Source organism: Pseudopipra pipra, chromosome 1 (assembly GCF_036250125.1).
Source record: "Pseudopipra pipra isolate bDixPip1 chromosome 1, bDixPip1.hap1, whole genome shotgun sequence".
NCBI lineage: Eukaryota > Metazoa > Chordata > Aves > Passeriformes > Pipridae > Pseudopipra > Pseudopipra pipra.
Window position 1 is genome coordinate 41,237,504 of NC_087549.1, and position 21,168 is coordinate 41,258,671.

At 35.2% G+C, this 21,168-nt stretch overlaps 1 long non-coding RNA gene across 1 annotated transcript; it reads right to left on the reverse strand.

The window, feature by feature from the left end:
* Positions 1-2,428: 2,428 nt before the first annotated feature.
* LOC135413554 (uncharacterized) lies at positions 2,429-7,873 on the reverse strand. Its single transcript, XR_010430285.1, has 3 exons — positions 7,628-7,873; positions 4,889-6,520; positions 2,429-4,240 (listed from the first exon to the last, which is right to left on the reverse strand). It is a non-coding gene; the product is annotated as an uncharacterized LOC135413554 (long non-coding RNA).
* Positions 7,874-21,168: the final 13,295 nt, after the last annotated feature.

Here is a 21,168-nt window from a genome sequence, read left to right on the forward strand (position 1 = left end):
GATAAATGGACATTGATCAATTTTAAGTCATAGTGACAACTTCCATCAGTACAGGTACAGCCAGCAGATCTCCTAACACTGGAGAAATCCTTTCTGTAAGAAGGTCAGTTGGTGGTTTCTGTGTCACAAGATGAATGCCATTGTTTGGATTTATAAAAAGACCATTACATGACAGAGCTCTGCAAGCTTCATGAAGGTTTGAAGTCTCAAAATGAGGAAGTCTCCCTAAGCCTTTTCATGTCTATAACAGAAAAAGGTATCCTGCAAATTAGTACTCTGATACTGACCACACTGGAAGACTCATCACCTGAGATGGCCTAAGAGGCAGAGTTTGAGGCTGATAGGGGCAACCTTCACTGTTTAAACAGGTAGATCATGATGGGAGTCAGTGCTGAAGCTGACTCATTAGCTGACTCTCTGTCCTCATTAGGCTCAGATGAATAAACTTGGCTGATGGGTGCAGAGAAAGATTGTTTTGCCTACGATTTCTGTGATCCATGTTCAGAACACAAGGAGATAGTCTGCTCAAAAAAGTGGGAGGTTAGCCTGAACAGTGTCTGGGAATTGCACCTCTTTTGGATTTATATGGAAGCAGCAATGAAAACAACATAAAAAGTAGATCCATTTTAGAATTTGACAAAGTAAAGGAAGTTTAGGAAGGGAAATTCAGACTGCATCACGTCTTGAAAATCTCATATTTAATGAATTCTAGAGACAAAAAGACAAGTCATGCTGGAGATCTCTTAATGCCCATGACCTTAAGCAGAGAATTGGATTTGGATGGATCTTGTCTGGCAGGTTAGGCTGCTACTTACCAGCTTGTAAAGACTTGCTGGTTGAATATTGGCATAGCTTGGTAGGAAGATTTAAAAGTGACACTGACAAGAAAAAACGCTCAAAATGCTTTTGTTTACATTAGGTGACACTTTTTAAAAAAATAGATCAAAGACAGAATGACTCTGCAATCAAAAAGAAATTTTTGTAAAGTGCTTTTACATAATAAAAAAGCTTATTTAAATGGCAAGAGATATAAATAACTCAGGGTTACAACTAACAGATGAAAGTGAAGTGTAATAAGTTGCAAAGAAAAACTAATAATACATCCGTATATGGGTTTAATTTCTTTGAAACAGAAAGGAAAGAAAAAGAAAACAATACTTGTGAAAAGAGATTTGAAACATAGAGCCAAATAATTTTGTTGCAGTCCCTTTTAAAGTCTTTTTGTTAAAGAGAAAAAAGGGAAGAATAAGCAGAGACTAGGAATAGAAGGAAGAGAATAATCTTCCCACATATTTGCTGTATTTTTGTCCTGTGTTTTTTATCATTTTTTTGGCTTCAGGTTTTAGCCTGTAGCTTTCAAAATGGTCTGGAATGCCCAAGTGGCTTAGTAGAGTAAGGTTGATGAACAGATTTCATCATTAATAAAATACTCTTTGTGACTAATAATCCCTTCAAAAGGAAGAGCTTTCAGATATATTCAAGATCTTCCTCTCTTTGGAATTTTCATGATTGGGAAAGTATTTTCCCAGTGGGAAATATTTTGTATTTTGTGTTTTCCTTTTATTTTCAGATTGGAAAAACTGCTAATAAGTGGAAAGCAAACTCCATGGGGACTTCTCTGAAACAATATAATGGAGAAAAAAATAGCATTTTTTACATGTTTTTTTTTAATGTCTGGATGTGGAAGGTATACTTAAGTATAGTGATCATTTTGCATCATTCAAAGAAATTCCATTGGATTTTCATTAAAGCAATTCTTTGATTGGAAGAAAACATGCAATTTAGATGCTCATAATTGTTTCAGTACATTTTTTACCTTTTTTTCAATTACTTGCATAATTTATTTCACTTTTTCTTCATGTATGACACTATGAATTAAATCTGATGAATATAGTTAACTACAGTCTGCATATGTGGACTATGATTTCTGGCAGAACATGATCTTCAGCATATATGCCACCTCAGCTCTTTTCATAAAGAAAAAAGCTTGAGGTTTTTTGGTAGTAGATTTGTCTGCTAGAAAAAGATGGCTGAAGGAAGCATCTCCTACTGAGGCCACTCAGTTCAAATTTTCCAAGTGAAAAAAGTTCCTACAGGAAAATAATTGCTGTCTTTTCTCACCTTTTCCCTACTTTTTAAAAAATTACTTAAGCTGGAAAATCTAGGTTTTAGACTGGATCCGTGGTGTGTACACGTAAAAACTACCATGTTTTTATCTCAGATTTTTCACCAAAAAATCTACAATTTTCTGTTTTCCTGAGCTCAGGAAAGCAATTACATTTGTAATACAGCTAATCTCAAAGGTCTAAGATAGGTGAAAACCAGAAATAATTGAACACTCTGTTCTGGGTTTCAGTATAGAAGCTTAACTTACTTTCAGAACCACACAGAATTTTTTATCTGAGGGGGAAAAAGTTGGGAGATGGCTTAATGCTGACCTGAGGAACTGAGAAGAAATAAAACTATAGATCAAAATTAGAAATTAGATCAAATGCCATTAGACCTCTCAAAGGTAGACTTTGATACAGTCTGGTTTTATTCTTTGATAAAATATCTGTTTCTTTATACAGACAAAATACATAGGATTTATTAGTGTTGTCGCATGACAAATCATTTTCTTCTGGGCATTAGTATAAGAACTATGAGAAATATAAAGAAAAATAAGCATAGTTTGTGCTGATAATATAATGGGAAAAAAATCAGAACATTTGGGGGGATGTATTTTTTATATTATTTTTATCAATGGTGGTAGAAAAATACTAATTTCCTAATGAAATATATTAATGGCACAACTGTGCTCTCCTTAAAACTAAAAAGACTTGGATTCCACACACTTTGTCCCATGCCCTAGGAATATAAAATATAATATTAATAACAGAGTGATCAGTAATCAATATAAAGTAAAAGAGATGATTTTTAAAAACAAGACTTTTTGATATAGGCTAGGAGCTCACTGCATGTAAGCAGTTGCATAGGAATTAGACTTGCTTGGTTAACTGCTTATGGAGTAACTGTTGGCTTTCAAAAACACATGGCTATGAAAAAAGGCAATTGTTTTAATTCAGGTAAGATACACCCAGAAAAGATACAGAAAAAAAATAAAAATCTGTTTATGGAAGGTTGATATAATTCCACCTGAAAGAAACTACTTTAGTCAGATGTCATCACCTAGTCTTCAAGAATTATTAAGAGTGAAACAGATATAGAGGAAGATATCTAAGCACTGAAACTGCAGGATCTATTTTTATTACTGCTTCTCTTGTATGGCAGAATGAGGCAATGATTAGGAGAGGAAAAACTTCTTTGGTTTTTGTTCTAATAAAACTGTGAAATTTATGCACCCATCCACCACACTCACAATCAGATTTTGTTTTTAAAATTTGTGGTGACAGCTATGGTCTGCAAGAGAAGACTTTATTCTGGTATTTTACCTTCACATAAAATTCATTCAGTGTCTTTATAGCCTGCGCCTTTACTGCACTCTGGTTCCAGTAATGTTGTTGATTCTGTATTCATGTAAATAACTGCATTCATAGATTAGATTGACCATAACTAGACTTCAATGTTGCACCATACAAATGGTCTTTACCTTTCAAGATTTATTAATTTTATTTTGTAGTTGATGCTTTGGCCTCATGAGACAATATTTTCTGAAATGCAGGTGGTGAATTTTGGGTTGAGCTTCTATATACATCAGATACTACAACCTGATAAATCTTAGCAGTACTTCTCCATCACGTTTCTGAAAGTTTCATCTCACCATTCTACTATGTCTACGTTGTTCCCTCAAGTGCTGTGCATTTTTGTGATCTTAAAAAGAGATGATTTTTATGGGAAACTTGCCATTCTAAAATTTCTTGGGGATACTAGGTGTAGTTGGCATGTTGTAGTTTCTAAGACCAGTTAATTATGAGGATGCTATTTCACTCTTGGCTGAAAAATTTGATGTTCATGGCCCTCAGTGTAAGCAAGTTAAGACCTTGCTGTCATCACTGGTCTGCTTTTAATTGCACTTTCAGAATTCATAGAACAGTGCATTATGTCTGGTCCCAGTGCATTTTCAAAATGACATTACAGTTCTGCAGTCTAAATGACCATATTCTCTTCTTACGCAAAACATAAGCACAAGCACTGACAAAGACCACTTGCTACCATGGTGATAGGAGGATTTCCCCCACTCTGCCCCCACAGTTAAACACATTTCTTCTGCCTCTTGAGATCTAGGTGCTTTAAATCATCCCTAGAAAAAAAAAAAAAGAAATTTTTACTGTCATACTTTACAAAACTAATATTTGAAAATATTCTAGGGTATTCTGAAACTTAAATTAGTGGCAGAATTAAGTTATTTTCACTAAAACTTGAAGGTAAGAATAAAAGAAAAAGATGTTGAGCTGAAAAAAAGAAAATGCTCACTGCAGTCATGAGCGTAGAGGTCTATAGATTTAATTAATGAAACATTTCAAGGGAGATCTGATAAATAAAGTAAGCATTTTAATTTAATTATACTAGAAACTCAAAATGTTTTAAACATAATCTGAATTCTTCTCTCAATGCAAACCATTAGCTCCTTTCTAACAGATCCTCCACTATATCTTTACCCAAAAGTATAGCAAACAGTGGGAGATTTTTTCACGTCTGCTGATTTAGACTGATTCCAGGAAGCACAATACATACAAAAAGCAAGCTTAGAATATGAATGTGTCTTTGAGCATGATTGAGTCTTCACTTTGAGGAAATATATTGCTAACTTTAAATACTTGACCAGCAAATATTTTATGCACCATTCTAGGCATACATTCATTCTAACTCACATGTAGCAGTCAAAGTACATAAGGAACAGACAAACTACATAGAGCTATTAATTCAGATATTAAGCAAATTAGCTTACATTGAACAGAATTATAAGTCATCTCCGTAAAGTTCTTAATTCAAGGACTTTGTTGGTCAAATGTGGGATTGTAAAAAAACACACCTTAAATAAAGTATTTTTTTCTTCAGATTCAGGATTGCTGTGTTTCACTTCCTATTATTCACTTTCATGCATGCTCATCTATTCTTGCTTTATCTTCCTAGTTTTAGATTTAACCAAGAATGAAGCTTATACTTATTCTATATGAGTGGATCTATTTCATTTATTGGAATTGTTCAGTATATGCATCTGAACAAGTATACATCCTGTTCAGTTATCATTCTGAATCCTAGGCATTATAAAAGATTTTCATTATCAGTTGACTCTTTCCACAGTTTCTCAACAACAAAATACTTTATTCTGATGAATTTTTTTCCCTGTGTAACTCAAAGGCAAGATTTCTAATACCAAAGCATCCTTCTGAGACAAAGCTTTGCAGCAATATTCCTTAACAATAAATATTAACATACCTTGAGAAAATTCTACTCGTTATTCTGGACTCTGTAGCATTCTTTAATCTGCAGTTAACTGTGAGTCCTGAACCCTCAGTAAGTTCTCAATTTCTCTTACAAGACAAGAATTCTTTCTATTTTCCCGTGGCTCATTACTGTACAAATTCTTTACCTTTTTCAAAGTTAATTTTAAATTTGCAAGGGTCTGGGGTTTGTATTGATTTTGTCTACTAGGTGGTAAATGTGTTCCAAGATTACTCCTCTGTTCTACTAGTCCAATATTTTCACAAAATTAATTCGTTCACATTTTTTTCAAAAAGTACATCTGATCAGCTTCATATACATATGAAATGTTATATACATAATTCTTACTGCCAAAGATGACTAAGAGCTATTAAATGCAGCAGCCATGACCTTCTCTACCAGCCAACAGTCTCTTAAAAGAGATTATGAGTTAGGAACCAAGTTTTCAGAAATAAATATTCACTATAGATGGTTTACTTCAGCCTTAATGTAATCTCAATTGGCCTGTGGCTGCCCCACGGCTGACAACAGATAGGAGCTATGGAGAGTAGGAGCATAATGCAGCTTCCTTACTGAATTGAATAAATTAATTGCAATGAGTTTGTACAATCAGTGCTTTAGAACCTGTTACTGTGAGAAATAAGTCTTCCTGCTGATTGTCTGTCCTTTTATTTACATATTTCTAAGTAGGCATTTCTATTCAAGTCTTCTTGACTTCTAAGACTTCTAAGGAGGCATAAATCTAGTCACATCATCATACATTTTTTCAAGTTAATTCCAGAGCAGGGTTTTGATTAGTTTGTTCTTCCATTCTTGTATTTATTCTCCACTTTATTCTAGGACTACTCAGTTTCAAGAAGTCATTGAGGTCCTGAGGTGCTGAAGAGAAATTTATTTTGGTTAGTGAAAGAATTCCACAATAACAGAATATGCTTTTTAAAACACCTTTCTTCCAGTTTGTTTGGCTTAGGAAGATGTAACTGTAAAATAGCTACATTTCTGCAGGACTAAGACGTAGATCAAGCCTATGATCTGAGCTATCAAAAGCAATATTTATCAGTTGGTGATTTTTTTAAACCCTAATGTAGACCATGATGCCGTTCTGATATGTCATTATGTTGCAAGGAGACTTCATCTAGAACAAAGAGAAGAAAGAAAAATTCAGAGTTCTGACAAATGTTTGATAACTCTGCTGAATCTAATGTTTGTTTGCAGACGTAATCGACACTTCGAGAGACCAGCAGAATTCTTGCTGGAACAACTTTGCAAGGATGAAATTATTTTGAACTGTGTCTACACGGTATTAAAACAAATTTGGTATTTTTCATGACAGAACCATTGTGTCATTCAGCTTTACACCTTCTGTTTTGCAGTTGTATCTCAGTCTCAGTTTACGCCCTGGATATATATATATACAGGAGAGGAAAGGACAAACAACTGAAAAGCATGTCGCAACAAATATTCTGTAAATATGATTTGTCTTCTATTGCAAATGTGTTTAACAGAATTCATTAACAGATCCAGGGGAAAGGAAAAAAAAAAGAAGAAAAAAAGGAGTAACAAAAAGAAAAAGGAAAAGAAAAAAAATAAGAGGAAAAAGGAAAAAAAAAGAAAAATAAGAAGAACAAAGTAATAAACATCTTTGCCAGTTAACATCTTAGTTAATTGGGCTTGTGGAAGCATGAAGAAGAAAAGTGAATTTTACATTGCCCTGTGACTGAATGTTTGCTTACAGACTTCACTTATTTTGCATGTTTTAAGTATTTGTTTATGGAAATAGATGAACCACAGAGGAAGAGAAATCCTAATTCTTAAGTGAACTTTATAACAGTCAGTAGAGAAAAACACAAACAATTCACCCGTCTCCTCTCACCCTTTTGTGTCCAGTAGAGTTTCTTTTAGTTGACTTTTATGTCATCTAGATAGTTGCCTTAGAAATCTTAAAACAATGTACTTTATGGAATTAGTTGTACAGTTGCTTCTGGACAGTTTTGAATCTGATCCTAAGAAGCCATATTGCATTGAAATTATGATTCCTACTTTATTATTATAGCTGAACATATTTAATGCACTTTATTTGGAAGATCTAGTGTAGGAAGATTCTTCTAAATATTAGTGATATATCAACCTCACAAAGAGAAAAGTTCTGTTAGAAATAAATGTAAAGAAAAGTAAACAAAATTAATTTGAACAAAGCATTAAGAAATCTAAGTATGTAATGAAAATAACTGCAAAGTTTTACCTGTTCACTGTTGACAACAATATCTGGAGACTGCAGTATAAAAAAGTGAACTACATGAGAAAGAGAGCTCATTTTCTTGGTCTGAATAACAAGGGAAAAGAAAATTCCATCTGATATAAAGCGAATGTCAAGGCATTTGCATAGGTAGGAAAGGGGTCTGAACTTTTTATTGTGCTATTTAAAGCATGACCTTTGCTTCTATGCTGCAATTGTTAATGTAGGTGGTAAAGTAGCTTACTAGCAGAGATTCCAAATCACACAAGACAAACCTTCTGAGAATAACAACATATTTTACCTTCAAAGTCTGTTATGCGTTTCCTCAGACCTCCATTACCAGAGTAATTTGCTACATAGTGAAAGGAAGAAGTAATAACTTCTCTTCATTCACAGAGCTAATGAATATATTCACAAGTATTGAACCCTCCGTTAGTCTCAGTTTGATGGCTAAAGTTTTATATTTGTTGTATACTTAAAACAAATTAAAATGTCCTTTCTTCTCTAATCATTACTTGGTAAAGCAAAGAATTTTGTGAAAAGAATTAAAGAGAAATCTCTTACAGAGAAAAAGAAAAAAAAAATATGTTTAGGTCTTTAATTGTCGATAAGTAGTTAACCACATTCATGATATTTATTCATATTGACCCGTACACATCCATAATTTATTATGAAAAAACACCTGAAAGAGCACAGTGATACTGGCATGAAAGTTTACCTAAGTGAACGGATCAGCCAAATGTCTAGCATCAAAGGTGCCTTTTTAGCACACCACATAAAGAGTCAAATACCTTATACTTTTTGTTCATATAGAAATTTTATGCCACTGGCTCTTGTCTTCCATAACCATAAAGTTATAAAGACGATGGGGCCTCTGGTGGTCTAGTGGTTAGAGTGCCTGACTCTCACCGCTGCGACCCGGGTTCGATTCCCGGCCCCCTGGGCAGGTGGAGCTCGTCAGCCGTGGAAGGCAATCCACCTAAGAGAAGGTCACTCTAAACAAACCTACATCCTGGGGACCTCACTGCCACTGTCCAAGCTTTGCTCGGCCCCGGCAAATGAACCTCAGGACTAAAGGGTGGGCTCAGTTCAGCGCACGCTGTGTCTCACCTAAAAAATCCACTGCGCAGGCTCGAAGGGTTAATGACCTTTCCCAAATCTTCGCTCGCGAAGACTGGCCATTATTATTATTATTATTTATTATAAAGACGATATATTTAGGGTGTTTAAGGAATTTTATTCTGTTTCAGTATAAAAATTATGCGAGAATGGTTTAATTCTGTTTCTGCTTTTTTACTTTTTTTTTTCCCATTATGATGCACTGTGATAGTGGGCTTTTTGGAGTAAGAATTGAACATTAAAAACATAACTGATATTGTATTTTTTATTCCTAGCTGGAAGTTTCCAAAATGTTCTCCCTTCAAAGTGATTACCACATTCTATAATCTCTGTGTGTATCTTGTAATGTTCTAACAGATTTAGGTAATAAAAAAAAAAAAGACCATGGTTATGCAAAAATAGTTTCTCAGTAAAATTCTTAAAGGGGAAGAGGGTACAGGAGGCATCCAGTATATATATTCACACAATAGAATCTTTAAATCAAGGTAAATCTGTTCTTAATCCTGAAATGAATTCCAGTTCTATCTGAAAGTAACTTTTTTTCCTGGAACTACTGTTCATTTACCAAAGGGTATATCAGTGCAGCTAACACCAGTCTTTTGTCTTGGAGTTCCTTTTTTCAAAGGCATCCTTTTAAATTTAGTCTATTGTCAGTTTTGCAGGAATACACTGTGTATTGAGAAAGATCTTTGTGTAATTACTATAATGCAACACATCTATAAAGCTCAGATATACTTCATAAAAATAAACACTCTTAGATATTATGTCCATACTAAATTTTAATATAACATGTCTTCCACCAGTATTTCACAGTATTTAACAACAAAATTGACCACGAGAAAATTCTGAGTGTTAATGCTTTTAGAGTCTTCCTAATTGCAGGGAATCCAACCTAGCCTCAAATGTAGAGCAGGAAATAATGGCTTCTGAAACTTGACTAGAGAGACAGATTTTAATTATCTGAGAAACACATCAATATCTTTGTTTTGTTTGGCTTAAAGGAAGATCCAAGAAATTATAGGCCCATCAGTCTTACTTTAGTCCCTGGGAAAGTTATGGGATGAATCCATCTGGGGCAGGCAAAAGTCAGATGAAGCACATGATTGGGAAATAAAACCAGCACAGATTCACCAAGGGCAAATTGTACTTGATAAACCTGATTGCCTTGTATGACAAAGGAACATGCTTGGTTGATGTGGGGCAAGATGTGGACATTGTTTACCTGGATTTCTCCAAGGCTTTTGATAGAGTTTCCTACAGCCCCCTTCTGGAGAAACTGATGCGTTATGATCTGGACAAGTGGTCTGTGCAGTGAGTGGTGAACTGGCTAAGAGGCTGCACCCAGAGGGTGGTGGTAAACACCTCCTTTTCAAACTGGCAATCTGTCATAAGTGGGGCCCAATGCTGTTTAATATGTTGACAAGTGATCTGGATGATGGAATTAACTGTACCCTGATGAAGTTTGATGGTCATACCAAACACTGAGTGGGGAAGTGGACACTTCAGAAGGGAGAGCCACCCTGTAGGAAGATGTAAATAGTGGAAGAATATAGGACATGAATTCAAGAAGAGTGAGACAAGAACCTCATGGAGTTCAACAAAGACAAGTGTAAGGTCTTGCTGATGAGAAATACAATTTGGGAATGCAGCACAGTCTGATCTACATGGCTGGGGACCAGCTCTGTAGAAAGGGACCTGGGGGTCTGGGTGCACAATATGAATGAGCAGTGTGCTACTGCAGCACAGAAAGAAAGCCAACAGGATGCTGGCATCAACAAGAGCATCACCAGCAGAGATGCGCTCTACCCACCACTTGTCAGGCCACAGCTGGAATAGCATGTTTGGTTTTAGTCTTGACTACCCAAAAAACATGTGGACAGGCTGAAGAGGGTCCAAGGAAGGACTACAAAGATAATCAAAGAACTGGGAGGAAGTGGGTTTATTCAGCCTTGAGAAAAGAAGACTTAGGTTAGACCTTATCACCATGATACAGTATTTAAAGGGTCACTATAAAGAAGATGGGAAATTCCCTTTTTTACAAGGAGTAGCATGGAAAAGGCAATGGGTAATGGGTACAAGTCACTTCTGGAGAGATTTCATTTAGACACAAGGGTCAAATTTTTCAGAATGAAATCAGCCATTGGAATAATCCACCCAGAAAAGTGGTGGATTCCCCATATTGTATACTTTTAAGATTCGTCAGGACAGGGTGCTGGGCTATCTAGACCATACTTTCAACAAGAGAGTTTGCACCAGACAATTCTTGAGATTCCTTTCCAAACTAGTATTCTATTATTCTATGATTTCAAGTACATAATTTAGTTAACCATCTGAAAAAAATTAGGGAATAAAAAAGTGTGTGCTGTTTTGCATACATTTTATTGGATTGTTATCTTTCAGTTAGTCTGCAATTCTGGTTAAAAATTATTTGAGATTCATATCTGTTCTGTGAATTTTCATTTTTTATTACTTGAATTTAATCAGATCAAAAATCTCTATTCTGGCAACAATTTTGCCAGTAGTGCAATACAATAATTGCATTTCACTGAATCAAAGCTGTGTACATCATACTGGAGTAGCAGATTTAAATAATAGGGTTAATCAAAAAAGCTCAGGTGCATACAATGTACTTCTTAGTGCAGTGTGTTATAAGTCTGGTCTATTTCATGTCAAACAGATGACACATATGGTATACAAAGAGATCTACTCGACTGTTTGAAGGAAATAATTTTGTTCTGGAATTCCCAAAAGCAAGAGAAACACATGCTAGGCCAAATCTTAATGAATGTACATTGTAGAGGAGTATTGATTAAGATTATTGGCTTATTTGTATAAGGTTTTTGGCATGGTCTAGAGGGAGATGTAATACCTAAGGCAGAACAGACACATTCATTAATGGTGCTTACTTTATTATTAAAGAGAGAATGAACAGCGGCAATTAATAAACAATGGTTTACTAAAGAGCTTTCAGCAGAAATTAACTTTTTAAATAATTTATGAGGTAGTATCAGAGATTTTAGTACTGTGTTTCATCTAAAAATAGTGTTGAAACTGGTCTTCAAATGAACTTCTTTCAACATATGACATAAAAGTTTAGAGCTCAGTTAACAGAAGATATTTCTTGGTGATTTCTGCAATATGCCATCTTCTCAAGTTAGACAGAAGGGAAAGTCATAGGAAGAGTAGAATAATCCCAGAGTGGTAACACATACGAAATGACACCCATAAATCAGAGATACAGATACCATAAGGAAGTTGTCTTATTTTGATCCCAGGACAATGGGATAAATAATAAAACCAGACTGTTTTATAGGGGGGTTTTTGATATTGACTGTACTGCCATATATACAAGTACCTTAACTTCTGACTGATGACAGCGTAGACATTAAATGTCTTAAATTTATTCTGTCATGCAATAGGACAGGCTGAATATTTCCAACATGCCACCCTCTGCCCCCCCAGAGAACCCCCAAAAAAATCCTAACACAACGGAGAATAGAAGCAGGAATGAAACCAACCAATCAACCAACCAACCATCTAACCCAGCAACAACTGCAAGCACAGCTTGTGGTCAAACCTGAATGCAATCGTCTTCTAAAAGCAGCTTTACTGTTGTCACACTGCTCAGGAGGTCATCCCAGGTACATCAACAGCTCCTGACATGAACAACAGCAATGACAGTGAAGATTACATGGACTATTGACCTTGGTGGTGAATCCCAGAACCACAGAACATGCTGAGTTGGAAGAGACCCACAAGGATCATTGAGTCCAACTCCTAGCCATCCCCAAGAGTCACAACATGTTCCCAAGAGTATTGTCCAAACACTTCTTGAACTACGTCAGACTTGGTGCTGTGACCACTTCCCTGGGGAACCTGTTCCAGCACCCAAACAATGTCTGAGTGAAGAACCTCTTTCTAATATCCAACCTAAACCTTCCCTGACAAAACTTCAGGCCATTCCCTCAGGTCCTGTCACTGGTCATCACAGAGAAGAGATCAATGCCTGCCCCTCCTCTTCCCCTCATGGGGGAAGTTGTAGACTGTAATGAGGTCTCCCCTCTGTCTTCTCTTCTCCAAGCTGAATAGACCAAGTGACCTCAGCTGCTCCTCATATGGCTTCCCCTCAAGGCCCTTCGCCATCTTCTTTGCCCTCCTTTGGACACTCTCTAACAGCTTAATATCTTTCTTATATTGTGGCGCCCAAAACTGCACACAATATTCAAGGTGAGGCCACGTCAGTGTAGAGCGGAGCAGGACAATCCCCTCCTTCAACCAGCTGGTGATGCTTTGCTTGATGACCCCAAGACATGGTTGGCCCTCCTGGCTGCCAGGGCACTGCTGACTCATATTCAACTTGCCATCAACCAGGACTTCCAGGTCCTTTTCTGTGGCACTGCTTTCCAGCATCTCCTTCCCCAGTCCGTACAAATATCCAGGGTTATCCATTCCCAGGTGCAGAATCTGGCACTTCCCCATGTTGAACTTCATAAGGTTGATGATTTCCCAGTCCTCTAATTTGTTGAGGTCTCCCTGCAGGGCCTTCCTGCCTTTGAGGGAGTTAACAGCTCCTCTGAGTTTTGTGTCATCTGCAAATTTGCTGAGTATCCCTTCCAAGAGATACTGCATCTAACTCATTTATGAAGTGTTGAAGTGCAAAGAAAACAACAGAAAGTACTGAGAAGAATTTTTGATGTCTTGGAAGTGTGTACCTTGTGATAACTCCTTTTGTTCTTAACACTGATTTCTGCAATTACTATATGTTTCATTTCTTGGAGCAACATCACCTGAACAAGGACAATAGAGAATTGCATTTTAAGTGAGTTTTGCTGCTATTTACTTCCTCTGCTCAGAAAAATTGATGCCTTTATTTTCTTTAACCACAGTGAGCTACACTTTTTTCTCTGTCTTCCTTTGGTCATTCACTAACTGAGTTTTTGCTCTTAATGATCTTTTTGGAAACTACAGCTCGTGACCATGAGCAGTTACAGTTAGCAGTTAACAATGCTGAGTGTGTTACTGTTTTTTTCATTGGGAGTTCCAAATTTAAAGATGTAAAGGTGGCCAATAACTCTTTTCTTCTATTTTTTTTTTAATATCTGCTATTTTTAATAGGGATTTAATTTATCTCTCAGATTAATACAACTGTTACCTTTCCTCACAAAGGTCTTTCAACCATCCAAATAATAATTTAAAAATCAAATAATTATTAAAAAAGCTCTTAAGAAGTCTTCACAAACATTTGCTTAACATTTGGGATTACTGCTCAATGTGTCTTAATCACACTTCAGCAGACCTCTGCTTTAGTTTCACGAATTTACCCATTCATCATTATCTGGAGTTTAATTCTAATTTCCCTTCACTCTATCATATTACACCTTACTTTTTTTCCTGGCGATGACTGCTGAATACTTAAACTCTTTAGCAGGCATCAATTCTGCTTATATGGCATGTTTTTACTATGTTAGAACTGAAAACAGAAGGACACATATGATGGGTTTTTTTCCTTGAGCTTTCATTGACAAGAGGGTGGACTAAATGTATGTCATCTCTGATGTCTCTGACAGTTTAGTTTTGTTTAGCTACTTCCATTTTTAAGATTTCTACAGAAGACATGTTGGACCTGAGTGGAAAAGATGGCTTAGCAGCTGATCTCAAACTGTGGAATCCTGGGTAAACCAGTTTTGGGTCTTAATATTCATGCTTTCAGGTGGGAAATAATATTTTCTAATCTTATGAGTATGCTGTAAGGAGAAAATTTATAGAAAAATTAATTATTAAATAATAATGATTAAGTGAATCACATTATGCCATCAGAAGGTTGTCTTCTCATCTCTTCTATCTTTTGCAGATTCAAATGACAACTTCAGTTCTTTTCTCTTGCCTGAATAAAACCACAGTTAAAATACAACATTTTCAGTGAAATTCATTTTATAGTTGCGTATATATGTATACAGTACATGAAAGACCGATATCACAAACATACGTTTATTTTGTTTACCTAATCTTTCTTCTTCACCAGAAAAATTGTGAAGGGAAACCACTGTGCATAAGTGATATAAATTACAGTTTGTTTATAACCAGGTCATCAGAAGAACACCAGAAGGACCCGGCATTATTTCTTGGTTTTTTTAAGTTTTTTTCTTATTGTTGGCAGAACATGCTTTATTTTTTTATATACCAGATGTACTTTTAGAGGCTCTATATAGTCACAGGTGCTTTTGGAAGAATCTTATTTAAAAAACTGTTTTCTAAGCTACAGATGATGTACAGACTAATTAACATCTGTCCCTTAATTTTTGAGACAAGAGTAATAAATTGCAATCACAAAAGGCTGCTTCTCTCTGTCTGTATCTATAGTTTAATCTTGAAGAATCTTGTCTGCACCAGACTTTTGCAGATACAACATTGCCTGGCTTCATTAGTGGACTTTTTTTTTTTGCTAGGCTTAACATATTTTTAGTAGCATAAAGCACTTCTTCAAGTTGCTGACTGTGGTCTATACAAAAATGTCTACCTCAAGGCTTTTCCTAAACTGGAGATACAGAACATAGAGAAATGTTTCACAACATACTGCTTTAAAAAGAATTTTTTTTTTCTGAAAGGGGGATATTTTCTTAAAATAAAGATATTTATGAAAGATTTATTAATGGTATAAGTTTTCCAAGCTGTTTTTTTTGCAGCAGATCGCACATACATTACTGAGGAGGACCCTTAGGCCAGAGGAGAACCTAATTTTATTGCAAGAGGTTCTATTCAAATTTTACCAAAACAAAGATAATTAAAAAATTGGTTTTGTTTGTTGTCAGAAAATTTCAGCAACTTGACAAAATAATTAGTGAGCATAAATATTTTAAGACAAATCCAATGGCCCTGTCAACAGTGCAATGTAGAGGGGACTAACTAAGGAATGACAGAAGAAGGGAAGTCATGAGTAGCCCACTGCATCAGGAACTTCTGCCTCTTTACATCAAAAACAAAGGATGAATTTCATCCACAACCCTCTGAAAGTACTGTGTGTCCAACACCACAGCGCTATAAACTCATCACAAACACTGAAGTACCACATACCCAAAACAGATTTTCTGAAGAAAGAAGAGTTTGGGGGTGGGGAACTCCATTCAAGAAGCCTGGGATAACTTTCCTTGTTTTTTGGCTATTCACCTGAACCCATCTAATTTCTTCTGCTTCAGAAAGAAACATCCCTTACTGACAAAGGGTGAGTGTTATTCACCTAATCTGACTTCATTGTGCAGAAGTGCTCACAGAATATTTTTGCTGTTAAGTGGTGGCGACAGGTTGCTGTGTTGCATAGAATTTATCTTTGTCATGAGTCATTGTAGCCCATACAACTTTAGTTCAATATCATTTTCTACATGCCTTATAAAATACAAGGTATTTAATGAGTGACATCAAACTTGGATAAATGAATTTAGTGTAATACTAGGCATAGCATCCCTATAAGCTTCATATCAATTTTGAATTTCCTAACTTATGAGTGCTGGATTTTGCAACTAACTATTTTTTTTTTTAATTATGTAGCTTAAATAAACACTTTGCATTTGTTTTTTGACGTAAGTTCTATGAAAGATGCAAAATGATGGGAGTAGGCTTGTAGGAGAATGATTTTCTGATTCAAAATTAACTAAATGAAGATAAGGGCTTATAAAAAGAACTGTCATTAAACAACATAGGAACAAACCAAGGGTTATACAGTTATCTTGTGTGACAGCTAAAATTCCAAAGAAAGCTCATTTTATTGCTCCAAAAATATTTTTTTTATGACGTTTGAAGCCTCTTAGCAAAAGCCCAGTGGGAAATCCTGTTCTTCAGTTCCTTTCTTAAGGCATGTCCACTCATTTGGTTGGTTCTTCTTCAAAAGTCTGCCTTTCTGCTACCCAAAATTCTTTCCATCAGGCAATTTGACTAGAAGTGACATTTTTATTTCATTTGTTAGGGACAAGCAGTGAGACCTCATCATACTGATAACCAAGATGGTAGGACCTAGTTGACCAGAAACTGGATTCTGCAAGCCCTTTATTCAATTTCAGAATCTACTTTTCTTTTTTTTTAATATTTCGCTGTGTTTTTTTGTTGGTTTTGTTTGTTTGGTTGGTTGGTTTTGGTGGTTTCGGTTTTTGTTTGTTTGTTTGTTTGGGTTTTTGTCTTTTTGTTTTGTTTTGGTTTGGTTTTTTGTTTGGTTGGTTGGTTTTGGTTTTTTTCCTGTGTTTTGTTTTGTTTTGTTTTTTGTTTGGTTGTTAAAATGAATGTCCTCTGAGCTTTTTTGGTTTACATTTTCAATAAAGACAGGAAACAGTCCACATTTTTCCCTGCAATATACTTCTGAAAAATCTCAAGTAATTTCCCTGTTTTCTCACTCTGTTGCTTCAAGTCTTGAGAAGCCAAATACCTTTACTCTTGTAATCTGTTTTAGCCAGACTAATTGTATACAATATGTGGCAAATGTATATTAAAACTAGGTGTTTTGAATAGCACACTGGTTTATAGATTTGTAGTTATGCATCTTAGTGCCACAGTAATTTATAATAGGTCTCACAATTTTTATTCATAGCTTTAAATTTTAGTGAAACACTTCAATGAGTTTGTTAAAGTATTTAATTTATATATGTTGCTTGATTTGGAGAGAAGGGTTTCAGCTGGTTGCTTCACATAGACAGCATCTGTTTCTCAAGTATACAGAAATGCTCCTGTCCAGTAGCCCTCACTGGGATGTTTTGGAAGCTACTCGTGTTCACAGAGGTGGGCACATGGCAACTTAGGTTAAGCACAAAAAGCAGCATATGGCCTAAAAAATGGGGAAATCATAAGATCCTGTTTAAGAGGATCACTATTTTTCCTATTACCCAACATGTAACAATTAAGTGTCTTTTTTTTGCTAATAGTGACTTACTAATGAATAACCTACACCATCCTTGCTTTCTATGACATTATTCTTTTTAAAATCTTCAGAGCTGTGTCAGTACTGTATGTCATTGTACAGATAAGAGGCAGCTCTTATGAAGCTCTTGTGAGTATAGACCTCACTGTCCACAAAGTAATAGCCATTACTATATATGTATATACATATGTAAAGAGAGTATATAGACAAATAAAGGCAAAGATAATTTTGATGTGAATTCAGCTGTTAGATTTGTACTCCGTTTTGACTCTGTTTCCTTATCATTAATTTAGTGAATGTGTTTAGCATGTACTCTAGTCCCAGGTTGAGAATTTAGAGTAATATGTATATACTAAATATACAGTCACTAAACTTTTTGTACATAACTGAGATCTTTTTTATCTTGTGAAACAGTCATTTTATCGCTCCTTGGAGATAACAAGCATTTCATTCTGCGCCAGTTTAAAAGCTGCTGCACAGGGATGATCTTCAGTTTCACTTGCCTCTTTTTTTTTTTTTTCTGCAGCACAGTGACAGACTGAAGCAGGCTTAATTGCTTACCTGACAACTTTCATAACCAATTTCTTAACAAGGGTGAGACAGGGTGTCTCTGTACACTTTAGAACAAATCAGTTATTTAAAACAAATTACCAGAGCATGTTCCTTCCAAAATTTTTATTCCATTTTCCTCCTTTAGGGTGCAATTTCATGAATGATTTAGCTAATTCAAATATGGGTTGCAAGTAATAGAAAAAGATAGTTTCACTCTTTTTCTCCTGCAACATGGACACTTCTTTTATTTTACAATAGGGTGATGTTTTTTTCAGGGCTAACTACCTCAAGCCATTTCCTCAACTTTTTAAGTAACCAGTTATTTAAGAAAACATAATTGTACTTGCATCTAACCTGTTCCTGTGGAGTAATCTCATGTATACTGACTTTTTTTTTAGTCCCTGTCTTTCCAATTGTCATCAGCTTTTCCTTAGGCTCTAACATTTCAAATTCTATTGTTATTAAGCCTGGAACATCCAGAATAAATGTTTATTTTGATCTTATGAAAAGGCTGATTTCCATTAAAATGGCCTTAAAGAATTTTAGTGACAAAGGAACAGCTTTCAATTTTTGTAAATTCTGCTGAATTTCTGGTCTTTCTCCTTTTTTTAACCTCAAAGCAGCACTTTTTGCTTACAGTAATCAAAATTTTATAGTCACATTATGTAATCCTACCTATGCCTTTAATGTTATAATGTTAAACTTTTAACTGCTTTCACTACACTTCAGTCTACTTCACTTAATGATTATCTCAAAACTCTATATAAAATTTTTTCAGTGTTTCTTTTGTCTTCTTACCAAAGAATGACCAAATCAATCCTGATCACTCTTGTGATTTTTGCATTACCCTTGTTTTAGAGCATCCATTGCTGCTCTATGTCACATGGCACTCTCTGGGTTTTTTTAACCATCTCATCATTATTTAATAAGATGTTATACTCTGTCTTGTGATGGTTACAGTGGTCTATCCCCTGGGTTTTCCAGTTTGGGTACTCAGCTAATGATGACTGAACAGGAACAGGAATTGAGTATCTTTGTTGTCTACGATGCCTTTCAAATTTTATTGTCTCTTCAAGGCACACTGATGCTCTGACTTTTTTTCTATTTTGCATTTGAGATATTTTAAAAATCTTTTATGTGACTGAATGACAAGTGCTTTCATCTTCTTTCTATATGTTTTCTGGTATTTCCACTTGTTTTTTAAAATATCTCATTGAGAATGAAATTCACTATACATAATTTCTTTTGTATCCTTTTTCCATTCTACTTTCTTTCCTAATATCAGCCACTACAACATGCAATTTATTGGTTTTCCTTTTCTTAATTTTTACTGAAACCTATTGCTTATAATTTTTGTTCCACTTAGTGAGTTTTGCATTGAGCCCTAGGAGATCCTTTGCTTACCATTCCTGTAGGGAAATGTTGTTCTTGACACAATTCAGTCCTTTAATGGAATGCTCACTGCAAGTCCTTCATGACCTATCAGAGAAAAAAGCTGCAGAAGGAAACATTCCAAGAACCTCACTCCAAATCATACTACTGAAATCTTGGCTTTTCTTTCTGGGTTCACCCCTCCTAATACTTAAAATTTTCTGAACTGTCTAGCTGGCACCTACTGTGGTATCAGAAGTGCCAATGTGGGGTTTTCATAGGAAGCAAAACACTGGTATACAGCTGGTTAAAAAGATGCCAGCATATTCTATCCATTTAGCAGCTTGAATTCAGATTGTTGGCTTTAACCTCCTTTGTATTCAATATGAATTCACACTTTATACTACACATTTGCTAGTTGGCTACAGATCTTATGTACATATTTTGCATGTATGCACAGTAATAATTGTGCTACAGAAATGTTTATTTGTTCGTGCATAAGTTCTTGTCTTTGTGTGAAACAATTCCATCTTATTCATATAATCAGTTATAGCTTCAAATGTAGTCTGGTTTGATTGCCAAGGTCTGTCTTCCTTTTAGCCTGGCAGCATCAGCATTGCCTAGTTTTATTCAGGACAAGTACAGTACATTTTCCATGCAAATATCTTGCAGTTTCTCTGGTGATTGTCCTGTATATTTCCTTTTGATGTATTGTGCCCAAAACAAGATCTCCATTCAAAGTCAAACAATATTTTCTGTTATGCTGAAGTCTTTACAAATACAATGAAACTTAACCAACTTAGTAAGTTCCAAAAGATCAAACTAAAGTTTTGGAATTTTCTGTTTATAACTGGGACACTTCTCATTTGGAAATATGTAAGAGAACCTGAGATGAGCACTTAATTTATCCTTTGTCTGGAGACTTCAAAAAAAAGTCCAAAGGACTCTCATTATAATTTTTTCTTTTAAACATTAAAAGGTTCTATAAAGATCACAATAAAATTAAAACTGTTATCAGAACAGAGTAGTTTGCTTTTGAAAATGCATTCTTTCTAAAGAAAGAAACACTGAAATATATTTTTTAAAAATTTCTTCATAAAAGTAAAATTGTGGACATTAAAAATTAATTTACACCAAGATCTGATTTGTGTAGCATACTGCTACCAAGAATGTTCAGACAATTTATGTAAAAAAGGGAATTCAAGATACAGCAAACATATCTTTTAGTGTATTAAAGGAAGAGTTGGAATCTAAGAAAGGAGAAAAGTATCCCTTTGGCATGGTATATGACATTGAAATGACAAGATAGACCAAAAGAATCTGACATCTTACCCTATGGAGAAAAATAGAGAAGTCTACTTTTTGTTTCCTTCCTCTTCTAGTATCATATCTGTAAGTAATAGACAGTGCCTTCATTTTCATGTGAATAAAATCCCAGGTATTTAGTTGTTATAAATTTCTGCAGCTCTCTTGACTGTGAGTCTTTTCAGTAACACTCATTTTCTCTTAAGTGTTTTTAAACTATTTTAAAATGTTATTAACCACGGAGAAATTCCTGGTCTCATGACAGATGTGGAGCAAATGGGAGTGATTCTGAATTGTGTCT